At 49.9% G+C, this 17,726-nt stretch overlaps 1 protein-coding gene and 1 long non-coding RNA gene across 2 annotated transcripts in view; one reads left to right on the top strand and one right to left on the bottom strand.

Annotated features, from left to right (window-relative positions):
• Positions 1-15,152, bottom strand: part of LOC144763504 (uncharacterized) — a 179,277-nt gene extending 164,125 nt beyond the window's left edge. The window contains exon 1 of the long non-coding RNA XR_013596228.1: positions 15,035-15,152. This is a non-coding gene — a long non-coding RNA (uncharacterized LOC144763504). The remainder of the gene's footprint in view (positions 1-15,034) is intronic.
• LOC144763503 (uncharacterized) overlaps positions 1-17,726 on the top strand; it is a 556,338-nt gene that overhangs the window by 195,778 nt on the left and 342,834 nt on the right. The gene's annotated exons all lie outside the window — the stretch shown is intronic.

Below are 17,726 nucleotides of genomic sequence, written 5' to 3' on the forward strand. Positions count from 1 at the left end.
GACAGGAAGAAGAAGCATAAAAAGAAAAGCCAAAAGGCAGAGGCAGAAAAACAAAAAGAGAAAAGCAGAAAGAGGGACAGAAACAGCAGCAAAAGAGACAGAAGGGCAGTCAAGCAGCAGAGCAGTGACGCTCTACCACTGGACCACCAGAGATGAGGGGCAGTCAGGAGCCTGTGGGTAAAGGAAGGCCTTGAACTCCTGGCCTCTGGGTCAGTAGCAGCAGTAGATGGGGACAGCAGCAGCTGCTACCAGACGGCTTTGCGCTGTGGAAGGAGCAAGTCCACTAAAGGATAGTTGCAGGTAATTAATCGAAAATAACAGCTGTTTGGGGAAGTGTCAGTATTTAAAACAACATGCTTGCCATTAATGACTAGGAAATGGAACAAATGCTTCAGCCATTTTATGATGTGCAACAATCTGAAAAACATACATAATGGCCTCTGGCAGAAGACTATAGTCACTTGTCTGTCTAAAACATTGCTGAATGGGTGCAGCTGTCTCACCCTCCACATAGCCATAACTCTGCAAGTGTGTGCTATGGCCCTTGATGCAACATTTGAAAGGTGAGAGATAAAAGAAAAACCAGTATCATAATCTCTGCCCTGTAACCAAATCTGGCAAAAATATACCTGTTGCTGTGCTTTTACAAACGAGCGGAGTGGTGGAAAGCAACATGGGGAGTCCCAGGGAGCAGGGATGTGAGGGGGAGAGAAGAAGAAAATATGTAATCTATGAGTGTCAGGAGCTTTTGATTTTTCTGCTTGTGCCTCCAATTGCATTTCTTCTTCCTATTATATATGCGTGTTTCTCATGATAAATGCATATTTCAATAGGTATCATTTATACATGTGTTCTAGATGGTGACAGTACCCCCATTATTCACATGTAATGTGAGTTATAACGCAGAACGTTTCAGTGTGTGTTAAGCAGAATTTGTTTGCCACTTCGATTTTAAATCACTGTTCATGGTGTCTGACTTATCTTGACAACAAGACAAGTGTATCTAAGTCTGATGCAAAAGCATCTTTCCTGAGTGACACGTAAATACTTTTCTGGGTGCTATGAGCAGACGACACTGTATATTGTAGATATCTTGAGCTGATGGGCAAATGCTGATATTGGGAGACTTATCTGTATTTTCATAGTACGGAACAACCAAAACTCAGACAAGTTCCAATCTCGTTGCACCGTAGCAGACGTGTTGAAATTTTTTTATCGTGGAGCGGTATGCAAAGAAGGCCCTTTGAAACTCCTCTTCGTACTTTGGTGCCAACAAGATTCAACCAGAGACTAAAAGGGAAGGACGGTTTACCATAGGATAGTTCGGTCAAACAATTTAATGAACATCTTCAGATTTGTGGTCATTCTCTTTTATATACAGTATTAATTTTTTATAACCTTTACGTTTGTCTTTATAATAGTATCTTCTCTTAAAATCCACACAGGTTTAGGGCACTCATTTTAGTAAAGCTTTTTAATATGAATACATAAGATATATATCCGACCCATAGCACATGATGACGACTAGCCTTCTATTTCACTGCTGGGGGGACTGTGCCGTGTGTAGCGCCATACAACATTCCGATAACACCAGTGGCCGCGATGCACCTGACTGATATATATATATATATATATATATATATATATATATATATATATATATATATATATATATATCCAACACTCCAGGAAGCACAATAAGGAAGGCCACAGGTAGCTTGATAGAGTTCTTTTAATAAACTCGAACACTTGCCAGCAGTCATAGTACCAAAGACAGGCTTCTCAGTCTTACTGTTTGCCAGACGCGTTTCAGGATTCCAAAGTCCTTTCTTCAGGGCAGTAAGCAGGAATGAAAACATTGCGTTGCATCATACTAATTTAAAACACCTGCCCATGTGGGCGTGGCACTCCCGGTGCTTCTTGGTGTTTGTAGTCTATTAACCCCAAGTGGGTGCGAAGCTCCTTCCTTAACCTCACGCGTGCGGCGCATTTTCCCGCCGTGCGGTGAGTTTTTTAAAAGCCCGCGGTTCATGACGAGCTGAGCTCGTCATGAGCGTCAAAGGGGTTAAATTAGGCAAAAAATTCCCCCCAGTGGGTCGATGCGCTGTACCTGGTGTTTTGACTGCCCTGCTTTGGAGTGGTCGATAGCGAACTCTGTGCACGCTGCAGTCCTGAATTGCAGCATGTACTGCTCCCTCTGATATTCCTTGGCTTGCAGTAAAGCCCGAACAGACACGCAAGGTCACGGTGAGCCTTCCTTGTAAGACTTGCAAAGCCCCAAATATCCAACACTCCAGGAAGCACTGGCATGCAATGTTGAGTTGCCAGCAGTGGACTTTTGGTGGAGTTTGGTTTCCATATGATTTCCCAAAACATACACCTCCACATCCAAAAATTCTACCCTCTGGGAACTAATAGTGGCAGTAAACTGTAAATTCATGGCAATGTCATTGATTGAAGTTACAAAAAGAGATGCCTCCTGTTAAGTGCCCTCCCATATGAAGAAAATATCATCAATGTATCTGCCATAATATAAATCCCAAGCTTCCTTGTGGGCAAATCTGTTGACGTGCTCCTCCCACCAACCAACCAAGAGGCAGGCATAGGTTGGAGAGAAGCACGCCCCCCATGGCAACCCCTCTCAGTTGTCGGTACAGAGTTCTGTCAAATAAGAAAACATTGTTGTTTAGGCACAGATCAATCATTTGAAGAAGCATGCAGATGTGGTCATATAGATTGATGGCACGAGAGTTAAGGAAGTGTTTGACAGTTTCCAAACCTTGTGTATGTAGGATGCTAGTGTATAAGGAGGCTATATTGACGGTAACTAATATGTAGCTAGGTTTCCACTTTATAGCTTGTATTTTATTCAAAAAATCACCTGTATCCTTAATAAAAGATGGCAGGGACATCATGTGTGACTGGAGAAAGTAGTCAACGTATTTAGACATAGCCTCCAAAAGATTATTCCTAGCTGATATTATCGGTCTACTGGGTACACAAGAGATACCCTTATGAATCCTAGGAATAAAGTACATAAAAGCTGTTGTAGGAAAGTCAATCTTTAGAAAAAGAAATTCGTTTTTGGACAAAAGACCTTTTCTTTTCAATTGTAGCAGGTGACTCATTACAGTGGATTTAACCTGGCTCAAATAATCATGACCAACTGTGCAATGGCAATCGGGATCTGTAAGATGGCATTGAGCCTCTTGAAGATACTCACATTTTGGCCACAAAACTATGTTTCCACCCTTATCAGCACTCATGATTACAATATAATTTTTATCACGCAGTTTTTTAATCAATGTCCAACAGCTTCTCATTCTGTGATTCTGTCTAAGACCTTGGGATTTAACAGATACATTTAATTTCTTTAAGTCCTCAGTGACCATTTCATTAAACACATCCATAAAGTCTTTTGGCATAACTGGATAAAATGAAGAGGGGGGACGAAATGGACTGGCAGCCGCCATGCCCATATTAATTCCTTCAAGACCCCCAGAAACAGTGCCTGATACATCACAGTCCAGACTTTCTTTATCCAGTGAATGCATGGTATGTAGCACATCAAGATCACAAACTTGTAAACTATCATGTGTGGTTCTTTCAATGTTAGTGGCATTTCTTGATTTATTTAATTGGAAAAACTTTCTGAGCTCAATCTTTCGTATAAATTTGTATATGTCAATGCGCGACTGTTCATAGGAAAAGTTGGACTCAGGGCAGAAAGACAAACCTAAACCTAATAGTTGATTTTCAGCTTTGGTTAGTACTGTGTCAGTTAAATTAATAATGGTATTGTCGTGTGTGTAACAATTCCATCTTCGCCTCCCTTTTCCTCTGTTTGATGAGTTTGAGCAGTTGTCTACGCCTTTTCCTCCGGTGCTGACTGGTGCTGTGCTCATTTGGATTTGAGGGTTTCTGGGGCGGAGAGTTGCGCGCCTGTCCATGGTTAAAAAATGTAGCTCCTCTCCCAAGGTGTATTTGGTCATCACCCTGGTTTGATTTACTGCTGAGGGGCCCCTTCCATCATCCGAATCGCCACTTGTTAATGATTTCAAATCAGAATCCTCCTGAATTGTACTTGTGCTAGTGCCATCAGTTGTTACAATGGGTGGTAGTTGGCTGGTTAGAGCTTTTCTTTTAACGTTGTCTTACTTTTGTGAAAAGGTAAATACCCTTCCTGCCACATAGTCATTGCGATCTCTGGCGAATTTAAAAGCTTTGCGAGTTTTGATAGTCTCTTCATGCTGTTTCAATTTGATCAGAATGTCTGCTCACCCCTTAGAGATAAGATCATTTTGATCACTGGCGTCGAGAATGCAATTAAGTTCATAAATCTCTTTAAGAATTCTGTCTCTGGGGGCGTGGCCTGCGGCCTCAAGATGGCGGTCGCACTTTGAGAGTGGTCCGGACCCCCTCCGTCATCCGCCGCCTAATTGCCACTTTCAGCCTCTGATTCCCTTCTCCGCACATCGGACTTCGTTTCCTGTGCCCCCCTGCGGCCCCTTGGTGTCCTTGGGCGGCCGCGTCGGCTCTTCTTCTCCCTTTACGAGCCCCTCCAGCCCGGGGCCCGTCATACTCAAAATGGCGTCCCCCGGGTAGCGCGCGCCAAGACCCGATCGCTGCGCCCTGTGTTCTGTGGCACTCCTCTCCTGTGACTGGCGGAGAGGGACGGCGGGCCCGCGAGGCTGATCCGACGCCTCGGGACCGCGATTCTGCCTGCTGGAGCTGGGAGCCTGGAGGAGGTGCGGACGCCTGACACCCCGGGTGCCTGGAGCCGAGCACGGGGGTGGCTGGACCGCAGAGCCGCCTGGAGCTACGGGCAGCGGCTGGTGCTGTGAAGGCTGTCGCTGGTCCTGGTGCGACGCTGGAGGTGCGGGAGTAGCAAGCCCTGCTTTGAGGTGTGCCTTCGTGGGAGGCGAGGAGCGCCTGGACGGGGGGGAGCGTCCGGTGCCCTGCTGCACGCCCTGAGGCCTGAACTCGCCCGGATTGCCCCGGCGCGCCCCCGTGGGAGAGGCCCCCTGGGCTCCGGGATCGGGTGTCACCCTGGGGGGGGGGGCCTACTGAGGAGGGCCGTGGATTGCCGGGGGCTTGTTGCTGCTGCCCCCCCGGGACCTTTCTTCCTCCCCGGCGGGGGAGGCCACACCACCACCAACGCTCCCCTCCCCACTGAATTGGTGGAGCAGAGGGCCGCCCGAAGGCTCCGTGCCTAAACTGAAGTGCTGCACGTCTGGTCTGGCGGCCTGTGCTGGGGAGAGCCCTTTTCTTGCGGCCTGTTGGTGTGGAAGCCCGTCGATCCTGTGCAGCGGCCTAGCCTGGGGGTAAGGCAGCCATCTTGTCGGGTGGCATCCCCGTCGACATCATCCCCCCTCTCCTCCCCCCCTCCTCCCAGAGCTGCGATTGGGGGTTCCTGAGGTTGACGGATTTGAGCATAGGGGTGAAGCTTGGCTGCTGTATCGGGTGGTGGGCAACGCTGCCGGGAAGCCCTTCTATTTCTTCCTGACCACGTGCTGGTTGGCCTGCCCAGGACCATGGGGAAGCCCCGCACTCCCTCGACCTCTGGCCCCGCAACCCGGACAACGATGGATCAGTTTGCAAAGTTGGATCGGGGCCCCGGCGGAGGGCCACCGGCCGGCTCAGGCCTAGCCAGGGGAGATCTTTCGGCAATCCTGCAGGCGATTAGCTCATCCCAGGCATCCGTGGAGAACAAGATAGGTGAGGTGCGAGGGGATGTGGCCTTAATCCGCCAAGATCTTCGCACGGCCACAGAACGCATCACCGAGGTGGAATCTCGAGTGTCCCCGGTGGAAGACGCTGTAAGCGCCCTCAAGTTCTATGTAGCCCATCTCCAGTCGCAGTCCTCAGAACTACACCGCAGAGCGGAGGATGCCGAAAACAGGGCGCGTCGCAATAATCTGCGCTTTTTGGGCTTTCCTGAGGGAGTTGAGAAAGATTGTGCCGCCACCTTTATGGAGACCTGGATCTGCTACTGGATGCCTAAGGAGAAGCTCTCCCCCTGGTTCGCGGTCGAGCGGGCCCATCGCTCCCTCGCCCCCAGGCCGCCGCCGGGTGCCCCTGCACGTCCTGTTATTCTTCGGGTCCTCAATTTTCGCGACAGGGACGCTGTCTTGAGTGAGGCCAGGAACCTGGGGCCACTCCATTACCAAGACTCTAAAATACTAGTCTTTTCGGACTACTCCAGAGAGGTCCAGGCACAACGTCGCTCCTATGACGAGGTGAAACAAAAACTCAGAGCGATGGGCCTCCGCTATAGGCTCCTCTTCCCGGCCCGCCTCAAGGTGCTCTTCCAAAAGAAGACCTACTTCTTCAACTCCCCCCAGGCGGCATGGACCTGGCTCACGGAGGAGCAACCCCTCCTGCCGGGTGTCCCTCTTTCCCCTGCTCTGGGGGCCCTGGGTCGACAGAGTCAGCCTGCACCGAAGTCGCAACGACGCCGGACAGGATCCCGGAGGAGAGGTGGCCGTCGGCGTGGGGGATGGCGATCGCCAGAGGTGCGGTCCCGGTGCTCGCCACCTCAGGACCAGGGACAAGGACCTGTTCCCCCACTGTCGGCTTCCTCCTTGATTGACCTGGGCAGCGTCCCTGGTCCCAGCGCAACTCTGCTGCGTGCAGTGTCGGACTCGGACCTGTCCGGAAGCCCTGTGATCCATGGCTCTGATTGGGAGACTGGATCGTGAACGATGCTGCCTCTGGCACTTGGGGCTCCACCCTGGGGTCCCTTACCGCTGCGACTGCCTGTGGCTCCCTGCGCCAGCTCCTGCGGAGCTCATTTGACTGGTTTGGTGGGGAACTCATCGAGGCTGTTATCCGGGGCTATAGCAATCTCACCAAGATGTATATGTTTTAGCTGATAGCCTGTCATCCGTACACATGGAGGGGGGTCCGACTCAGCCATGTTCCTCTGTGGTTGCTAACTGTTTTAGTTTAGCTATTTCCCTCCCCGGGAGTTGCTAGTGTTTACTTGTTTAGGGCGACAGATGCTTCACTTTGCGAAGTGTAGGGGGGGGGAGTTGGGGGTCGAGGGTGGGGTTGGAGACCGTTGTCTCCTGGAAGTTTGTTATTTTTGGCACCCTACGGGCCGCCGTGTTCTGTTCCTCTTGGTAGAACAATGGCTTTCCCTTCTTCCCTGGCTGGCGCGCACACCGTTACCTCCTTTACCCTTGTCCTGGGACCCCGGGTCTGGGTGGGGCTTCCTCTTCGGCCCGGCACGACTTTTCTCACACACCTGCAGTACCTGACTTTCCTCTTCATACATGTCCCCCACCCATAACAGACCTCTTCACATTCTCTCCTGGAATGTAAACGGCCTCTTAGACCACATCAAGCGCACCGAGGTGCTCCGGACTGCCCATCGCCACAAGCCCGACACCTTACTTCTCCAGGAGACGCACCTGCTGGGTTCCCACTGTCATTTCTTGGCCCGTCACAGGTTCGACCGAGTCTGGCACTCCGGCTTCACCCGGGGTTCCCGGGGGTGGCCATTCTCCTTAGACGGGGGCTTCCCTTTACCCATGTTACCCTCAACACTGATGCGCAGGGGACGTATGTGGCCCTGTCGGGACTGATTGAAGAAAACCCCGTGAACCTGATGTGCACCTATATTTCCCCAGCGCTATTGGCGCCCAATCTTCAGCGCCTGACGCAGGTGATTTCCTCCCTCCCCCAGGGCCTCACGGTCATCAGGGGACACTTTAACGCTGTCCTGCAGCCGTCCCATGATGTGACGGGCACCTTGTCGGTGTAGCGGTTGGTCTCCGCGAGGGCCCTAATGCGATGGACCTTGGCTCTAGGTCTCTGCGACATTTGGAGGGTGTGGCACCCCTGATTGAAACAGTACACACACATGTCGGCGGCCCACCACACCCACTCCCGTGTAGATATTGTCCTAATGCCCGCCACGGACTGTCAACTGGTGTCGGGGCGGTGATCCTCCCTAGGGGAATCTCCGACTATTCCCCCATATCCCTCCGCATCGGCTCCCCCACTGGGGGCCCTCGGACGGTTTGACGGCTGAACGCTTAGTTCCTGCAAGATTCCACATTGGTGGAATCCCTTGGTCAGGAACTGCGACACTATTTTTCTGCCAACACGGGTTCGGTCCCCGCACAGGGAACACTCTGGGAGGCCGGTAAGGTGGTGGTCCGAGGGGTGGCCAGAGGACTGGTCCACGCCAAGCGTGCGGACCAGGTTGCCCGACTGGTCCAATTTGAATCCCAGGCTGCACAACTGGAGAGAGCCCAGCTGAATGGGGATACTGGCGACACCTCCAGGCACTTGGCGGTAGTCCGGTATGATATTCGGCGGATCTCCTTGGAATCGGCCAAAGTGCTCTGGCGCTCCTCAGTGGCACGTATCTATGGCTGGGGGGATAACAATGGTAACCTCCTTCATAACTTTGTGTCTTACCCCAGAGCCAACCGTATTATCCCGGAGATCCTGTCGATTGCGGGGACCCGTCAGGTGGCGTCGTCAGCCATCGCGCAAACCTTTGCACACTACTATGCAACTCTATACGCCGCATGCCCCCCTGGTTCCTCCTTAGCCGGACTGATGGAGGACCCTGGGACTCAACTGCCCTGCCTCTCCCGAGAGACCGCCGAAGCTCTGGATGGCCCCCTCAGCCAGGAGGAAATACATGGGGCCATCTCCCTGCTGCATTGAGGCAGGACGCCCGGCCCCGACGGGTTCCACCAAGAGTATTACGCCATTTTCCGGGACAACCTGGTTCCCCACTTAACGGAACTTTTCTGCCAGGTGGTTGAGGAGGGATCCTTTCCGTCCGAATCTGATTTGGCTACCATTGTGGTCATCGCAAAACACAGTCGCCCTCCCTGGAATGCTCCGACTACTGTCCGATATCGCTGACTAACACTGATATTAAAATCTACGCCACAGCGTTAGCCCAACACCTCTGGCATTTGCTGCAGGACCTGGTCCATCCCGACCAGTGTGGCTTTATGCCTGCCAGGGGCACCCGCCATTGTATCCGCCGCCTCCTTCTGGCGCTAGCCCACCGTCACCGCCTGTCCCCATACTTGGCGTTGCTTCTCGTGGATTTCGAGAAAGCCTTTGACACGGTGGACTGGGGGTACCTGGATGATGTCCTGGAGAGGATGGGGTTCGGCCTTCCCTTCCGCCGCGTGATCAGGGTTCTTTATCACAGCCCTAGAGCCTGTGTCCTCATTAACGGAGAGCTGTCGGATCCATTCCCGATCCGAAGAGGCACCCGTCAGGGTTGCCTCTTTCAACCGCTCTTATTTGCTCTGGTGATGGAGCCCCTGGCGGCGTTAATCCGACAGAACTCCCTCATTCAGGCCTGGGCCTGGGATCGGAGCCAGGTGGCTAAAATCGCTCTATATGCAGACGATGTTCTGCTCTACCTGGCGGATCTGGAGCACTCCGGCCCTAGAGCTCTAGAGGCCCTTGCGGCGTTTGAACGGGTCTCGGGGCTTCGCCTTAACCCGGCGAAGTCCACCCTGGTCCCCCTGCACCCCTCTCGGAGTGCTTTGACTGGCAGGCATCGATCCCCCTCCGGAGGCAATCCTTCAAATACCTGGGTGTGTGGGTGACCCTCCTCCCAGAGCTGGAATGGGCCCTCAATATCACCCCCTGGTCTCTCGGATGAAAGCTGACCTCAGGAACTGGCAGTCCCTTCCTCTTAATCCGCTGGGCAGGAGCGCTCTTTTTAAAATGATGGTCCTTCCCCGCTTCCTTTATATCCTGCAGAGCACCACGGTCCACCTTTCCAGTGGCTGGTTTTGGGAATTAGACAGCTCCCTCACCTGATTCCTGTGGGGAGGTGGGCGTTCGCGACTGTCTCTGTCTCATTGCCGGGTCCCCCCCTTCGATGGGGGCATGGGGGTCACCAATCTCCAACTTTATTATTTGGCCACGAGGCTCATCGTGATTCACGACTGGTTCGTGGGCGGCTGGTCCGACCCAGCTTATCGGGTGGAACTCACCACCCTGGACTTTTCGCAGCTACAGGGATTCCTTTACGGCTCACCGGTGCCACAAACCTTGCCCCCAATCACTAGGACGGTGCTCATGGCTTGGCGTGCAGCCCTGAGACTTGTGAGATGGAACCGGACGCTGACCCGGCAGACACCGCTCTGGCATGGAGCCTGGTTGAGGGAGGTCTCGTCCTTGGAAGGTTTCCGCCGCTGGGACCTGGTGGGGATTTCGCTCCTGGGGAATGTATGGGTGGGAGACCACATGCGCTCCTTCTCGGACTTACAGAATATGCACTATCCCACTCCCAGTTCTACAAATACCTGCAACTCCGCCACACGCTACACACACATCTCCCGATATCCACCACCCTCCCAGAATTCAGCCCTCTCAAAGCGCAGGTAATGATGGGGGACCTGGGGAGGGGAGGGGTGTCCCGTATCTACCGCGCCCTGGTAAGCAATCGCCCCACGTCCCTGGCCTGACTTCAGGAGCGTTGGGTGGAATGGGTGGGTCCCTTGGACGATGCGGACTGGCGAGACGCCCTTATGGCCCCCAAAACCTTGACTACATCGTCCAAGTTACGCCTGGTCCAACTTTACTATCTCCATACGGCCTACCTTACCCCAACACGCCTCTTCCGAGCTGGTTTGAGACCTTCCCCGGCTTGTGTGTGCTGCGATTCTGCACGGGCAGACTTCTACCATGTGGTGTGGCTCTGCCCGGCCTTGGAGCCGTTCTGGAGCGGGGTGTGCGTGAGCTTACGGATGCTTTGGGGTGGGAGGTTCCCCGTAACCCGAGGCACCTGCTGCTGGGGATATTTGCTGGCTTGGATGGATCTAGGGCTGATAAGCGCTTCCTGGGGATGGTCCTGGCGGTGGCGAAGCGGGACATAGCAGCCGCTTGGTCCCAAACCGCACCCCCGTCGCTGAGGAAATGGAGGAGGGGTGTGGACTGGTGTGGAGTGCAGGAAGAGTCCCTTTTTGAAGCCCGGGGTTGCCCGGAAATGTTTAGCAGGGTTTGGGGTAAGTGGTTCGGCTTATTGCCTCCATGAGGGCCCTAGCCCTACTGTGCAAGTTCGAACTATGGAAGCTCTTATACCAACTCAGGAGGGTCTTATTGTTTGTGTTCTCACCAAGGTGGGGGGGGGGGGGGGCTCTTAATGCCGTACTGTGACTTGCTACCAATGAACTTGTTTGTTTTTAAAATTTTCAATAAATTGATAGTAAAAAAAAAAAGAATTGTGTCTCCATCAATATCAGCGTATTTGATGAGGATGTTGACCATATTCATTGACGCTTGAAGAACATTGGTGGCCCATTCTGAAAGCATATCAGGAAGGTGCAATCATTACTCTCAATCCGCGAGGCACCCTTCCTACATCCCGATATTGTTCCAGGGATTTCCTTTCCCACCACTTGGTAAGCTAATTTTTTTGTAGTTTTTCCAATTTTCTTAGTGTGCCCCTGATATCATTGGTATTGGTGTCATTAGGTTGCTTGTTGACTTCTGGATTAGCGATAGGCAAATTGTCAACACCGCCTCAGCTGCAGCTTCCCGGTCACGCAGCACGTCTTGGGCGGACATAATGGACGGTGAAAGATTGTGAAGTATGTGGAAGCCGGCTAATCAAAAATGAAATAAAAGTCTTTGGAATCAACTCAATCACCCCACCCGTACTAATGCTCCTTGTGTAACTGCGGGCAGTCGTCGCTCCTTACCGGCGGTTGATGTCAAAATCCGGGGTCCTCCGACTCCAAACTACGACAGCCTCCAGCTCGATACACGGAGAAACAGGCACCCTTATATACAGTGCTTAATTTGGAAAATATTAAGTGCAGGTGCTCCCATTTTTTTAGGAGGCCACGCCCACTTGAGGCTTATTGCCCACGCCCATAAGCCTCAACACATCAGAGCTACCTCCTCACTTCCTGAGTTCCGCAAGAAGCTAAAACCCTGGCTCTTCACATAAGCACCTCGGCGGCCTTGCACATACATACCTGCCCAAGCATCTGGATACCCTCTTGAGTGATTAGTTTACTATACAAATCAATATGACATAAGATATTATAACATATAGGAAGCCTATGACAACAACTTAAAAATGAACTCAAATTATAGAATGTGTGTAAATCTCAAAATGCAGCTTTAGGAAAGGCCATTTGAGGACTTGAAGCAGTTTTGCAAACTAAAAAGAATGTGCTTGCACTGCGCTGTTCAAAAGAAAGGAAGGGATGAAGGAAGGAATACACTAAAGAAGGCAGCAACAAATGCAGGCGCAAAGGAGAGTACTGGAGTGAGGAAACAAATAAGTAATGGATGAAAGAAGGAGAAAACAAGAAAAGAAAGTGCAAGGAAGAAATTAAGGAATAGTGCGAGAATAGAAGTGAACAATGTGTAATGGATGAATAGAAAGAAGAAAGAAAAGGAGGAAGAACAGCAGAAGGAAGGGTTGGGGATAAGAAAGGAAGAAATGAAAGAAGGAGTAGGGGAAAAAAAGAAAGTAAGGAATAAATGGAGGAAAAAATGCACCAAGGGAGGAGGTATGGGGAATGAATGAGGATATATGGAACCAAGAATGGAAAGAAGAAAGGAGAAATGGCTGGAGGTGCGGAGGATGAGAAAAAGGAAAAAGATGGGACGAAGGAAAGAAAGGAGGTAAAGGGAATGGATGTAAGTTTGAAAGGTACTGGATAAAGCAGGGACAGAGGGAAAAATGACAGTGTAATATTGAAAAAGAAATTGAAAAACAAAAGATTAAAATACATTTCTGTGTCCTTAACGCACTGTGTATGTTTGTAAAGCACATATTCAGCAGAGGGGGCCTTCACACCAAATTAAAAATGTTGCTATCCAGCTCAATGGCACTCATTTTATCGACCCCAGAAAGATGAAAGACTGAGTGGCCACACCAAGATTTAAATGTATGAACCTGAAATCAAACTCAGATTCCTGGAGTGGATATAAGGATATGTACAAGAAGGAAAAACATAAAAGGGAAAGGGAGGAAGAAGGAGAGGTCTGAAGACAATAATAGATACAAAGATACAAAGGTAGACAAAGAATGTGGAAAGAAGAGGGAAAGCAGAGATTGGGAGTGCAAGATTAGAGTAAAACATGATGTGAATGAAAAGTGAAAAGAGGAGAAAGGCAACGGAAGAAGGTGCAGACAGCGGGGAGCGTGTGAAAGGAGAGTGGAAATGAAAGATGAAAAATTAAAAGCAGTTAATGAGTGGAGGCGGCGATTAAGGGGAAAGGCGGATGTAGGGCTGAAAGTGAAGGAAGAATGGAGAGAAGCAAAAGAGTGAGGTGTGAATGGGGGGAGAAAAGCAGATACCGAGGGAGATCCCCCTTTTCCGCTGCCCCCGCCACAGTTCTGGTGTAGCTTTCCTGTGACTGCTCCACTAGGAGAGGACTAAGTGGATATGGAGTTATGTGCTTCTCCCTCTTTGGACTAAACCTTAAAGAAGTAGCATAGAGAGGTGGTGATCTTTATACCTTTTGTTGGTTTACTTACTTCCTTTCCTCCAAAAATCCAGAGAGTTATATTATCGCCAGACCAATTGGGTCGGGGCAGATACTAAATCTTGCGGGGTCAGAGATGGAAGCGCTGTAACCTTTCCCTCTCTGAGTTCATCTTCCTCTGATCCACAAATATTTTGAAAAGAAGGGGGGGACCTGGGTTGGCTCTACCCAACTCGAGACCCTAGGCTTCCTTGTGGGACACCAGCAGCACAAATTAAGCCCTCAGAAGGGTGTAAGTAAATTGGCAGGGCTCTTGGGAGGGGCAGACATAAGATGAAAAAGGAAAACCATTGAATAAGAAGCAGGCAAAAGAGAATGGCAGGAAAGTCAATCAGTGACAATCAATGGGAGGGCTCTAAGATCCTGTATGTTCTTACAAAAGCCCACAATATGCCTCACAACAGCGCATGCACTGTTTGGGAGGCTTTACCTACAACCGACAAGGACACAGACCTGGAGGCATAGAAACAAACAATTAAGCTGACCGATGGCCAGGCTAACACATATACAGAGAGACCACTGGATGTACGGAGAGCTAATATAGGCCTTTAAAGATTTATACTTCGGAATGTATTACTTTAAAGCAAACACTGAAAGAATGACAGGCCAGCGAACATTAGTGAAGAGTGTGGAGGAATTCCATTACTGACGTCTTAATTTCACATTTATAAACCATGGTCCTTGTTCTGGCAGCCTTCTCTCCTTAATTAAGTGAAATGCATTTATTTAGTGTTGCTTGCTGAATCTCTAAAAAGCATATTCTCTCTGGTGTGCCACGCTGGAAAGGATTTCATATGCAATTGCTGAGTGATGCCATACATTTTTTGTCTTTGTTTGTTATGGCTGATCAGATATTTCAAAAGTAGACTTTAAAACATATGTACATGATCACAAAGGAATAGAGCTCATGGGAGAACATGTGGCTTTTCACGGATTCATTGTCCCCGCTTATTTCTTCCCCAGAGTGGCATTTAATTACAAGAGTGTCATATCATGCATTGCATTGTGTTGTGTCTGAGCTGGCTGATTGTGACACAGTACTGTTAATGGGCGCGTGATGCGTGACACATTACGGTTAATGGACGCGTAATGCGTGAGACTGATTATGAATGGGGAGCAACAAGGCACTTAAGCAGACTCCAGGAATCACAGATGAAACCAATGATCCACTCATATCTGCCTCGCCTCCATAGCTGGCGACATTTTAATTGCATTACTGTAATTGTGTGAAAGTGTACACAAATAATATGGCAACATTTTTCCTAAAGCTTACACAAAATATGCATTTGACTCTTTGCTAATCACTGTGGTTTATATTCCTGCAATAAATAAGCCCCAGCAGCAATCTGCATGTTTGTTAGCAAAGAAGTTTCCATGTGTCACCATGGGGAAAACTGAAGATGTATATAATTTTAACATGTTCCCCATTTCACCAAGAAGACTGATCAGCAGATGTTTTTGAGTTCTGCGGATGTATCCATTTTCTGGTACTAACACTGCTTGTCTGAAATCTCTCAACTCTAACTGCACTGACCTTTTATTCAGCGCTCGTTTGCTCACAGGACGTTTAGGGGATTCACAACGGTTTTCTCTGCCACTCTGTGTCCTGTCCTCTCGTTGAACTCAACTGCTCCTTCTCAGTATTCTGAAAGATTCCCTCGCGCCACGGCCGGGGGCTTGGATGGGGACACCCAATCAGCTCTCATGCTGACAGGAGTGCCCCGGAAGTCAATTCGCGCCGAGCCTGCCTGTTCCTTTCCCACTCCTGCCTGCTCCATTCTCACCAAGGCCTGCCTCTGCCTGCAGAGAGTTCATAGCTGCCAAGGTTTCAGATTCTGATGAGTGACATTTTCATAATTTCAGTGTAATTATGAGTGACATTTCTACGGCAATGAGTGACACTTTCTGGCGAGCAAAATCAAGGAACGAAGCTAAGGGAAACATATAAATATCAGACATTGCACCCATTTGTACAACAAGACTGTCGGAATCATACTTTCTGTGCTACACAAGACCGTTCATTAAAGGGCCATCTTAGTGAATGAAGTCTCAATAGGTATCAATATCCAAGCAGACGTCACAGTCCTCAAATAAACATTCTGGAATGCTTACTGGTGGTGGCCATTAGTGGTGAAGGTGAGGCCTGTTGCTTTTTCTTGAGCTGATGCCCCTTTCAGAGAGAAGAATCTCAGCCAGGCAGCATCTCGAAAAAAGCGATTTATGATATGATAAAATTATTAAAAGATCATTTCACTGTGGGAGGAATGCGGTTCCATCCTCAGCTCATTTATACTGGTAGTTGGGACAGAGCTGGCATCATAGGTTGAAAACTTGAATGAAACACTGGCTTCCATCAAGCCTCTCTCCATTCTCTCTCTTATCTTTTTCGTCTTCTTCCCTTCTTCTCCCTAATCATTTTTACATTTGGTCTTTTTAGGGTCACACAACTGCTTTCTCTCTACTTTCGCTCTCTTATTTATTTATTTATTTTTAAAGTTTTATATAGCGCTGGCTAGATCTGGAGGTATCTCTCTTGCCTCAGACTGTTTCCTTTCACCATTTCCTTCTCTTTCCTTTCTCCCTCTTCTCTTCCCCCTCCTTCCTCTTGCCTTTCTCTCCTCTTTCCATCCCTTTCTTTCTGCCCACTCTCTTTACTATGCCAGTGTCTCCCTTCCTCCATCTCTCTGCAACTTATATAGCAGAGTTATAAATTCAGCTGACACAAAACTGGAGTGTCTGAATCGCTTTTGACACTTTTTTTTTCAATGAAATACATTTTTTTCCACGAACCTCCCAGCCAGTGCATTCCAGTGGCAAGGTCACCCAGGCTCCCAATTTAATGGGTGAGGATGCACGTCACAAACATGACCCCTAAAGTTCTGGAAACAAGCTTTAATGAGCCCAGTGGAAAAAAATGCTTTTCATTTGCAGAAATGCAAAGAGGCATTGCATCAGCAGGCACATTCAAACCACTTGCCAGGCAGATGACTTTATTCTAGTGATCTTAAGGAGCACGAGACGGAAGAGTTACCTGGGGGCCAATGGTGATCAATCAGGTCATGATATTGCCGAGTAAGCCGCAGCTCTTCGAAAACAATGTCCTAAGTTTCCCAGCCAGCTGCCAGGTCCTCTCAGCAATTCGCGGCGGCCGAGGGTCAATTTACAGCTCCTCACTGACACAGACTGCAGAGCCACACAGTGACAAAGGCAGTCCTGCCTGGTATCACGCTGGCATCAGGGGGTGGGGGCGATGGAGCATTCGCTGCCTGCTGGGGAAGCATTTGGGGTTCTCCCTGCGACTCCGAATTCAAGGTGAGACTCATTCACCGATCGCTCTGGCTGCAGCTTCTTTATTCAGGCGGCAGCCGTAATTCAACCCAACAGGGGCCCCCTGTTTGCACATTGAGTCCAGTCCTGCCCTGCGTGTTATGAGGTGGCGGCCGGCAGTGCGAGCAGGCAGCGCTGCCGGCCCCCGCCATGATGATTTGTAGCAAGTAAACCTCTGCTTAGTTCATTTGCTTCCCAAACTCCCCGCCTTCAGCAGCAGGACGTAACGTCACCGGCGGCGCTAGGTATGGCTTTATCTTACTGTAGCCCCCTGGATTTGATGTTCGTAGCTTTGCGCAGCCGCGCTACCTTGCTAGAGCTGAGAGCCGTGCAGCAGCCTTAGCTCAGCTGCAGCACTCCAAGCCGGCAGGAGCAGCACCGCGCTGCTAGCTGCTATACTGATATTATTACCGTTTTAGGCAGTGCTTAGCTGATGGACAGACTCTATGCAAATGCGTGACAATGCATTTCAGTGCGGTGATGCGGATCACCACACTGAAATGCGTTAGAGTCACGCCTAATGCGTGATACTTGGCAGGACTGAGAGTTGAATCTGCCTCCGACCTCAGCCCCGCTCACCGCTTCACTCTTTCTCTGCAGCTGACGTAACTCCGATCAAGGCCCAAGCAACTAAAGAAATTTCACAATTGAAAAGTCGGCACCTGCAACACTAGCATACCCATGGCTCTGAAGTCTATAGATTCGGCCCTGAGAAATAAGTGCTGGTGCTTAGCAACGGAAAGCGCCGGCACAAATTAAGCACTGACAACAGGGATCCCTCCTCTCTTTCCTTTACTTTTGCACGGCACAAAGTGCATTTAACAGTCTGTTAGTATCTGGCAATTGTCTTGAGAATTACTAACTGTGGCAATTATTGATATGGACCTGATTCAAAATGT

The sequence above is a fragment of the Lissotriton helveticus genome, chromosome 6 (genome assembly GCF_964261635.1).
Source record: "Lissotriton helveticus chromosome 6, aLisHel1.1, whole genome shotgun sequence".
NCBI lineage: Eukaryota > Metazoa > Chordata > Amphibia > Caudata > Salamandridae > Lissotriton > Lissotriton helveticus.